This window comes from Hakea prostrata, chromosome 8 (assembly GCF_041222555.1).
Source record: "Hakea prostrata isolate BN-2017 chromosome 8, UWA_Hpros_2, whole genome shotgun sequence".
Classification (NCBI taxonomy): Eukaryota; Viridiplantae; Streptophyta; class Magnoliopsida; order Proteales; family Proteaceae; genus Hakea; species Hakea prostrata.
In genome coordinates, this window is record NC_142607.1 from 3,715,718 (window position 1) to 3,725,959 (window position 10,242).

General features: G+C 40.1%; 1 pseudogene across 2 annotated transcripts; it reads left to right on the top strand.

Moving 5' to 3' along the window:
* The first annotated feature begins 591 nt into the window (after positions 1–591).
* On the top strand, positions 592–9,914 carry LOC149006338 (exocyst complex component EXO70B1 pseudogene; annotated as a pseudogene). Of its 2 annotated transcripts, none has more exons than XR_016175087.1 (2): positions 592–2,896; positions 9,113–9,914. The product of XR_016175087.1 is annotated as an exocyst complex component EXO70B1 pseudogene, transcript variant X1 (transcript). The 2 variants fall into 2 exon arrangements; XR_016175088.1 differs by having other exon boundaries at positions 9,340–9,910.
* The last annotated feature ends 328 nt before the right edge of the window (positions 9,915–10,242 follow it).

The following is a 10,242-nucleotide window of genomic DNA, read 5'->3' on the forward strand; positions in this document are numbered from 1 at the left end:
TTCCCTTTAATTTTGGATTTGAAACGATGACACTTCATTGACTCTTAAAGGGTGGACAATTTGTACTGTTAAACAAATATAAGGTAAATTTTCAGTACCACCTCTCACTTATCTCCTAATATAAATACCACCCCTGATTATTTATCAACAGATCCCTATTATTAACACTATTAGTCTTAATTAATTTTTACTTATCAATTTCTTATATTACCCTTACATTTTAAGTTTGAAAATACTATCAATGATGCATATCTCTCAAACTTTGTGAGAATTTATAATTAAGAATAGAAGAAGTTGCAAAGATTATAGAGAAATGAAAAAATGAGTAGAGCTTGGATAGTTTGTTCAAGGGTATTTTTGTCATTTTAAAATATTTAACTTCCTTCCATCAACATTTAATTGTGACTTGCTTGCTGATGACAGAGGTGTTTTTGATATATTTTTATCCTATAACGGGGCTGATGGATAAATTGAATAAATTAGGGAGTGCTATTAATTTTAGGATAAATCAGGGGCTGGCGCAGAAAACTTGTCCGAAGGTAAAACTGGAAAAGTGAATCTACTTCTACGTTTATGTTTCCCTCCTTTCACATTCCTCGCTTCAGGTAGAAGTAGAAGTCGAGACTCAAGGTTCACCTTCGAAGTCTTCAAGCAGAGGAGGAAGAACAATCGTGATTGGCTATAAAGGTCTGGATGTACGTTACGAATCTTCTCCAATCACTTGAAAGCAAGGCAATCTCAGTTTAGAAATGGTGGAGTTGTGGACTGAGTCTTAGAAATAATAATAAATGACAAGGTCAGCAGCTTCTTTCTTCATCTGCCCAATTTAATTTTCCTGCATTCTTCGAAACCCTAGTCTATCAAATCAAACCTTGAAGAGGTTGAGAGCCCAATAAACGAAATCCTGTCGATCAGAAGAGGGAGATTCATGGCAGCGACCACTGATGGAGATGAGAGAGTCATGGCTGCGGCTCAGCATATATTGAAGAGTTTGGGTACTCGGAAAGATGATACGGAAGATATGATTTTTATCCTTTCCAGCTTTGATAATCGTCTCTCTGCCATCACCGATTTGCTTTCTAAGAGTGGTGGCACAGGTCTAAGCAAGACTGAAGAACGATTGGAAGCAGCGGAGAAGGTAATTCGTCGATGGGACTCTGCTTCAGATACCCCACATCATCACAGTTCACCTTGGGAGGATTCTCCTGATGAGGCAGCAGAGTATCTCTCTGCTGTTGATGATATCCTGGGGTTGACTGAGGATCCGACGGTTACTTCCGATGGTGGAGTCATGGACCGAGCTGAAAGCGTTCTTCAGTTGGCGATGTCGAAGCTGGAGGACGAGTTTCGTTACATCCTTATACGCAACGCGGTTCCTCTGGATGCCGGACGGCTTTCCGTTTTGATCCGTAGATTATCCGTTTCTTTGACGACGAATGATGGAGATATTGACGATACAGAGAGCACCGTTGAGGAAGAACACGAGAGTTTCTCTGAGGTGAGAGTTGGGAGCTTTGGGGACAATCTCTTTGTGGATTTGATCACCCCCGAGGCTATTGACGACCTCAGGGAGATCGCTGACAGGATGATCAGGTCGAGGTATGAGAAGGAGTGTTGTCAAGCTTACAGTAGTGTTCGTAGGGATTTTCTACAGGATTTTTTATGTGGTCTTGGTATTGAGAAGTTGAGCATTGAGGAAGTACAGAAGATCGACTGGAGGTCGTTGGATGAGAAAATGAAGAAATGGATTCAGGCTGTAAAAACTGTTACTCGGTTTGTTTTTCCTGGTGAAATGCGACTTTGTGAGCGAGTTTTTGGTGGCTCCGGGTTGATCAGGGACGTTTGCTTCACCGAGAGTGCTAAGGGGTGTATGATGCAGTTATTGAATTTTGGAGAAGCAATTGCAATTGGACAGCGGTCTCCGGAGAGGCTGTCTCGGATACTTGACATGTATGAAGCTTTATCTGTTGCATTGCCAGAGTTGCAGGAGTTGTTTTCTGATGATTCAGGACATTTTATCTACAGTGAAGCAGAGGGTGTTCTGGCTGGGCTCGGTGAGGCTGCAAAAGGTGCATTTGCAGAGCTTCAGAATGCGGTTCAGGGTGAGGGTTCTCGGAAACAGAAATCAAACCAGGGTGAAATTCATCCGGTGACACGATATGTAATGAACTATATGAAGCTTCTTGTAGACTACAGTGATTCACTGAATCAAATTCTGGATGACGACAGTGTGGATGTTGTAGAAGGGGGTGATAACAATTTGCAACCAGCCGACATGTCTCCAGTGGGACGCAGCTTGCTGTCATTGATTTCCTGTCTGGAATCAAACCTTGATGAGAAGTCAAAACTCTACGAGGATGGTGCAATGCAAAATGTTTTCTTGATGAATAATATTCTTTATATAGTTCAAAAAGTTAAAGACTCTGAGCTTGGCAAACTTTTGGGAGATCAATGGGTCCGCAAGCGACGCGGCCTGATACGCCAGTATTCCACTGGTTACCTTAGAGCTTCTTGGAGTAAAGTATTGTCTTGTTTGAAGGATGAAGGACTTGGTGGTGGTGGAAGCTCTAGTAATGTATCCAAGCCTGCCCTGAAGGAAAGGTTTAAGAATTTTAACCTGTGTTTTGAAGAAATTTATAGGACTCAGACAGCCTGGAAGGTCCCAGATCCTCAGCTACGGGAGGAGCTTCGGATTTTAATATCAGAGAAAGTCATTCCAGCATACCGTGCATTTTTGGGGAGGTTTGGGAGTCATCTAGACAGTGGAAGGCATGCTGGGAAATACATAAAATACACTCCAGACGACTTGGAGGAGTACCTTTTAGATCTATTTGAGGGATCTCCTTTAGTAATCCACAATCTAAGGAGAAAAATAAGTACGTAGCAGATGGAGTAGGTAAGCAATCTGCTTTTATCAGGTTTTGAAAATTCAGGTTACCTTTCTGAATTATAGCTTTATGATGTGTTGTTTGGTTTTGTTGTTCCAATTTGTATGACTACAGATTTTCAGGATGTGTAGACATACTCCTTCTATATGTAATAATTATGTACATGTTTATAGATCCTTCTTGAGTGTGAATCTTGTCCGGGTTTCTGAATTTGTTGTTCAAACTGATTACATATTTTTTCTCAAGTAATTAGTTGGCCATTCTTTTGTATAACAAGAGGGGCTAGTAAAAAATCCTCAGTTTATTCGTTCTGTGCTACTGACTCTTGAACTGCAGTTGCGGATAGGGCCTGCTTGATGTTGTTGCAAGTGTTTTTCATCACCAGTCTTTCCAAAAAAGGGGGATGGATGGGGTTTGGACTTATATCTTGTTATAGTTTTTCTTCCTCCTTTTCCCTTTTGGATCCTTCATCAATGTGAATGAGTGAAAATTTTCCGATATTTCTTCTCATTATAGTTTATGCTTTATTTATGTGCAAACTGTGGTGAAGATGAAAATTGGTTGGGAGGCATAAGCTCTGTAATTAATGAAGATATCATCTGATTAAGCAAGGGTGATCTGTCCTTTAAGTTTGGAATCATTCATTACAGTGGAAGGCTGGATCTATACCATTGCGCATGTGCTCACCAGATAGGGCACCATTAGGAATCAATTATATGCATCACTATTAATCTATCACAGTCACCCATGATGTAGCTTGCTTGCATTTTAACTGTGACTTCTTAATCATATTTATTACTTCCAATGGAGAGAGTTTAGGTATGAGAGTTTAAATCATTAGTTTCTTTGCATCTGAGTTCAGAGGTTAAAATCTTTGACACTGATAACTTGCATGCTATGGTGATTACCCAAAGCCTTGACACTGATAACTTGCATGCTACGGTGATTACCTGAAGCTAAACAATGTCAGAGTGCCTCCCAGGGCGCAGAGTATCTTTCTAGGAGCATTCTCCCCTTCATGAGAAACTGAACATGTGCGTTATTTGCCAATCTTGTGGTTTCTTTCTGTTTGGGATGGGGTTGTTCAATATTTGTGGCTGATCCTTGCTGTGACGGAGTAGAATATGGGACCTACACTCTTCATCTAGGATCTATGAAGGGTAGAGGTAGCATTTAGAGTGTTTGGGTGGTTTCTTGTTGGTTTAATTGCTCAAAAGAAAAGGAGAATTCTGTGTTGTGATTTTTTTTTTGGGGGTTGAATACTTGATCTTCATTGAGATTTTAAATGCAGGTTTAATAAATTGGGATTAGGGTTGTTGATTTTGAAGAAGAATTTAATTAAAACCGAGATGCCACAGGTATCCATTATGTGGTATGCAGTTGAGAGAAGTGAATCTCTCTTGATGTTTAAGTTGCATTGTGGTTTAGTGCTATCAGAGTGTTGAATTTCTTGAAATTCAAGTATTTTATGGGGTGATTCTTGAAGTAAACCTAGGGGTTCATCAAGGCTATGTAAGGTTTGAGAGTATGGAACAATGCTGAATTAGGACTAAGGGTTAGAGTGGGAGAATTAGGAGTGCTGGTAGGTGGTTGTTTGGGTCTAGTAGTTTCAGGCCAAAAGAAAATTCCAAGAATCTACTGACAAGAAATCCTCACAGAAGATGAGCAATCGGGTTGAAAATTTTACTCACTAATCAACTAAAGGCTTTTTGCAATTTGCGACTTCAAAGGGTTGGAATCAGTTTTGATCACTTCCAAACAATATTGATTCCGTCTGCGCTTAATCAAATAATGCTAACTGGCCAGATGATCCTCCATGGATCTATCCTGCAAATGAATATGATTATTGGCTTTATGAAAACATGACCACTTTCAACTTGAACTGTGTTTGGATTAGTCAACCCTTGAATTTATGAGTTTAAACCTTGTAACACCAACTCTTACAAGCCCTGCTAATGAGGACCAACTCCTGACTAACTAATCCTGATGCAAATGCAACTCTTTCTGGATAGAGCCTTAAAAAAAGAGAGGTGATAATCAGCTAAGACCACATGGTTCAAAGTAATTGTCTACTCATGAATATCTGATTAATTAGAAATATATTCCTTCATCTAGAAATCAAAGTAAAAGTTGAATAATTATCTTACTTACTTTTGTTGATGCTCTGCAACAACCAGAATTGCTACTAATCATGTACTACAATTCTAAATTTAAACTGATCTTGTGGACTCAACTTGTTGCTTGACCAGAAAAATCTACAAGAACTGCTGCTACTGCAACACCTATTTCTTTGTAGGTTTTATACCTCCACCATTTGTATGCATCCATGGGATCTTCTCCAATTCCTCATTCACTAAGGGGGTGCCTAGCAGGAGGTTGGGCGTATTTTTGTCCAGCCCAGGAAGGGAGGAATAGATGGTCACGAAGTAAATTTGCTCAGGAGTGGAGAGGCAAGTGTAGGCTGGGGAAAGGGCTCAACTGGGATAGAGGGATGAGCACTTAGTGGGCCAAAGGGAGTGGGGTAAGACCATTGGGGAGAATAAGGACAATGAGAGTCAAGATTTGATCAGTTTGTTTGGTTAGACCCTTCAACCCTGACAAAGGGACCAACTTGAAGGGCCCACTTGAAGAAAGATGACGGGGGGAACTAGTTGATTTCTGGAGATGGAAACACTCAAGGAAGGTTTCAAGGTGCACCTTGACTGCAATGGAGTGACAGAGGAGCAAAGGATTGGGGGTGGCACTGGAGATGCAGCAGTAGAATGGTGATGGTGATTGGTTTGGGTCCTATTTTGGGAAGGGAGCAGGGAGCACTGACTGTCAAAGTAGGGTTATTCACTAGCATTCTATTAATTACAATAGAGTTGGAGCTGCTAGCCAGAAGTCACAGAAGAGCTGCCAACTAGCAGCCTTGAAGAAGCAACAATGTAGTGAGCCGTAGGAGAGCCTGTTAGAGCTTCACACTGGCGATTGCAACAACTCTGGTAAGAATTTCCACAACCAGGGGATCTTGGGCCTTGCCTTTTTTTTTTTTTTTTGGGGGGGGGGAGTGGTACTTGGTGGTTATGTTTCAGTAGCAGGGGTTCAAAGGAAATAGAGTGAGGGGTTTCAAACAGTCGATGATTGACATGGGACTTGACTGGATTGGAGGTGCAGTTAGGAGCAGTAACATCAGATTCAGTGGCCACTCTTATAGTGCTGAGGCTGGAATCATAGCCGATCCACTTTGAGAATGGGACATCAGGGAAGAAGACATAAAGAATTACATCTTGCTCAAATAAATTTTCCTTATATATAGACACAATGGCTGATGATGGAAGAGGATCTTCAGCAAAGACCTCCACATATACGAGTGATGGCAAGTCTGTCTTTCCTCTTGGTTCTCTCAACTGAGTATAGATGCTTACTTAACACTGAATGTTGCAGGTGGGGATCCTTCCCAATTCCACACCATTAGGCGTAGAGAGCCTCTGTACACCTGCATTGATATCATGGGCATGGTTAGGATATTTTAATTCTTTAGTTAGTATTTTTATACTCAATAGTTAAAATAATTAGTCTTTAGTTATGGTTCACCTGAAAAGTATTACTGGTTCTATTGTGATTGTTAATTTTCTTTTTGAGTTGTAGTTTTAAATTTGAAGACTATGTCAACCTTAGTGGCTATAAATATAGATGTAAATTGCTCAGCTGAGCCCATGAATTGATGAACATTTTGGAGCATTGCTGCACCACCATATTAGTGGTTTTTAATTCTTGCACCACAAACTCCCCCCCCCCCCCAAAAAAAAAAAAAAAAAAAAAAAAAAAAAGGTTCTTCCCCCAAGCTACCAGGTTCGACCTCCATCAAGAGATTATTCAAGTTGCTGAGAATTCTGTGGATCAAGGTCTTCTTCATCCTGTTCTTCAATCTATAGGAAGTTTACTTCTTCTGACCCCAAGTCTTCTTCTAATCCTTTAATTTCCCAAACCCTTAGTCCCCCAATTTCCTATTTCTGTTCGTCAAACCTTAGCCAAAAAAAAAAACCCTTTGCAACATTATTTTACCATTAGGAAGCATTCATATTCACCCCACAGCACATCAACATCTAGACTTGACTCTCTTGGCTGCCCCCATCCTACTGTAAAAAATTATAATTTTCCTTTTCTTCCTTGAGTTTCAAGTTCACATAGGCTGCTGCTTTGAAATACCTGTGAGTGTTCTTTTGCTTCCAGAAGGTAATAGACAAGGTTTTTTGTTTTGTTTTGTTTTTTTTTTTTTTGCAAGAATTCTGCCCAGACGCTTCTAATAGTTAAACTTGCTGAAACTTTGATTGAATCTTCTCTTACCCTAAGGGAGATTCTATGCAAATTTCATTCCCATCCACCCAGTTGATTGCCTGAAGTTACCCTTTCAGTCCTATGAATCCTCCATAACTGAAACCTGATTTAATTGTAATTTCCAAAATATGTTCCACTCTACATCAACATGTCTTCTTCAAACCTAGCCCTCAAGTGGACTGCACACCCAATTCTGACTTAACCAAGCTAGTTCATCTTCATTCCTGGATATTGACTCATAGTTGGTCTACTACCCACCTAAGGCTACTTCAACGAACCTAGTGTACTCAGCCCATCAGAACACCAGAAATGTAGGGGGAAGGTGAAGTAGCATGATCCTTAAAGGGATGCTACTGAGAGCTTCTCAATGGGTTTGGAGATGATGTAGTGATGAGAAAAATAGGTTTAGGCCCAACTTGCCATGAACATCCCTTGAGAGTACTAGTTTTGTCTTGTTTGTCGGAAAACTTAAAGATGAAGAATCCATTGTCCAGAGCTGTGTGTCTAAATTCCACCACAATCTCTGTGGTTCACTTGATTGGTTTAAGAGTTTGACAATGTGGGATGGGGACGGTTGCCAATATGATGGCCAACCAGGTAGTTACTCAAACTCTAGCATCATTTTCCATTAAGCCAGATGGAAAATGGGCAATCTTGGAGTTCCCAATCACGCAAGGAGCAACTAAGTGGAGTGAAAACCTCTCTCGAAGGCATGGGAGCCTGGCTAAAAAGCACACTCCAGGCAATAGTTTCTTTGTGAAGGGTAGACAGCAGACCTGGTCAATGGGAACATCACACCAAGGAGGCTAGCCATGGTGTTGGAGGACACTGGAGGGAAGGATGATCATTACTTTTAATCCTGTAGAAGATTGTGATGCTTCTGCATTTTGCCACATTTGGTATTGGATTACATGATTCCTTTGCCTATTGCAGCAAATGAATTCTCTAATGCTAGCAAGGAAAATATGGAGCTGTAGAATCTGTCATATGGATGATTGTCCCTCATTTGTATTGTCCCTAATGGGATCAAAAGTTTCTTAGAGAAAGGCAGCGGAGTAGGGGAATACCTTGCAGTCTAATGCAAAGGAATCCACTAGATAGCTGACCAAAGGTCCCTCTAGCATCATTCATGTGTTTCTGCTTTTGGCATCTGCAATGTAAACAACAAATTTGTAGTATAATTATTCGATATGTGATTATTAAGGAGAACCAGCATAGGTAAGCATCCTGTCAGCCTTCCTTGGTAGAGGTAAGAAAGGCTTTGGTCAGAGAAAGAATATCAAATCCCAGACATGGTACAGCAAATCATTAGTGAGGTCTTCCTAACGGCCGTGTAGTGGTATCCACATATGTTCTTCGAAGCTGCATTAGCTGAACCCTAAACATAAGGAATCTCCTCTTAAATAGTCCGCGTGTCTAACGCAGCCTTGTCTTGAGGATTTTCTTTTGTTCCTCTTTAATTGCACATCAGATTACAAAGGCATTTGCCAAAACCTTTGCCCATCCAGGCCACAGCCATTGGTGAAGGAGAAGAGGAAGAAGTTAAGCCGAGTTAAGAAGGAAGATCCTGTGTCCAGCTCTGATATTTTACCAACTCAGCATTCTCAGTACAAAAGGAAAACCTGCATTGCATCTTTATAAGATGATTCTTTCAAACAAGATTCTGCTATAAATAAATCTGTTAATTATGGTACAAATCTTCATATGTTTATATTAAGCTTGTAGAGCTTGGAATATAGATCAGTATGTTAGGAATTTCTTGCTCTGTCAAAGATGTTTCTGTTTATTATTTCCTTTATTTATTCAACCATTACTTCTCTGTGGTTGGAGTGATTTCTGTTGTGTTGTATAGGGGGCTGTTCGTCTTTTTTTTTTTCAGTTTACTCACTGATGCTCTTCTACAGGCATCCTTCTACGGTTGCTTATAGTTCCTCTACACACACACCCGCGGGGGGCCCAAAAAAAACATACACCCAAAAAGAAGAATCATCTTTTTCCCTGGGTGGTGATCCCGTGTTATATTTGAATATGGAATATCTGCTGTTCTTATCGGTTGCCACAAAGTGATCACAGGAAACTAGTGTTCTGCTTATGCTGTTTTCAGCTGAGGAAATTCTTTGATAACTTTCAGATAATCAAATTTGGAAAGCATTCTTCTTAAAGATGGGAAAATTATCAGTCCATGCAAAGGAGAAGCAACATGGTAAATTGTTCACGCTGCTTGTTTGTGGAAGATACTAATAATGTGAAGTAAAAAAATATTATAGCTGAAACTCCTCTTTAAAGTGGTTTGTGTGTAGGTATGTATCTTCTATGATTTCTGTAGCATTGTCAATGTTACATATTTATGACTTTCTTCAGGTTAAACATGCTATTGATGGAAAACGAGATGTGTATGGTGCAAAAGCGCTTGTGTTCTTCAATAAGCCTCAAATTTTTTTAAATTTTTCCCCAGTTGGAATGTTTGTCATCGTGGGTTCAGGCTGTCGATTAGGAGAAGGGAGTCTAGAAATACCCGTTTTGTGAAGCCTATTTGGTTATTTGAGTCTAGAGATTTAAAAAATCTAGAAATTTCAAATCTATGGAGTCATGGTTCAAATGTTTAACATTTTTCTAGTGGAGCCTCATATGCCCATAAATCTAAAGATTCACGTTTTTAGCGTAAAAAGATAAATCCCTAGATTTCTTGAGTCCAGAAATTCACACAACTAAATGGGTATAAATCTGTGTTTGTGAATCTCTAAAGTCTCTTGACAGGCTCTAACATCTAGGATTTCTCTTCATGAAGGTCTTTTATGAAGCAATGGCATCTAACGATCCCTACCCAAGAGGGAAATAAGGACCCTAGCAATTTATAAGAGTAATTCTTTTAGAAGCAACTTCTGAAGGAGATTCGTGAACACCCCAAGCTTGGATCCATCTACTGGTGATGGTGGGTTGGATTTTGTGATTCTAAATGAGGGACTGCATGTTGGTGCTGCTGTGTCGCTTCCATGACTGTTTGCTAGTGTCATTGTGGGGGAGGCTTTGGCTG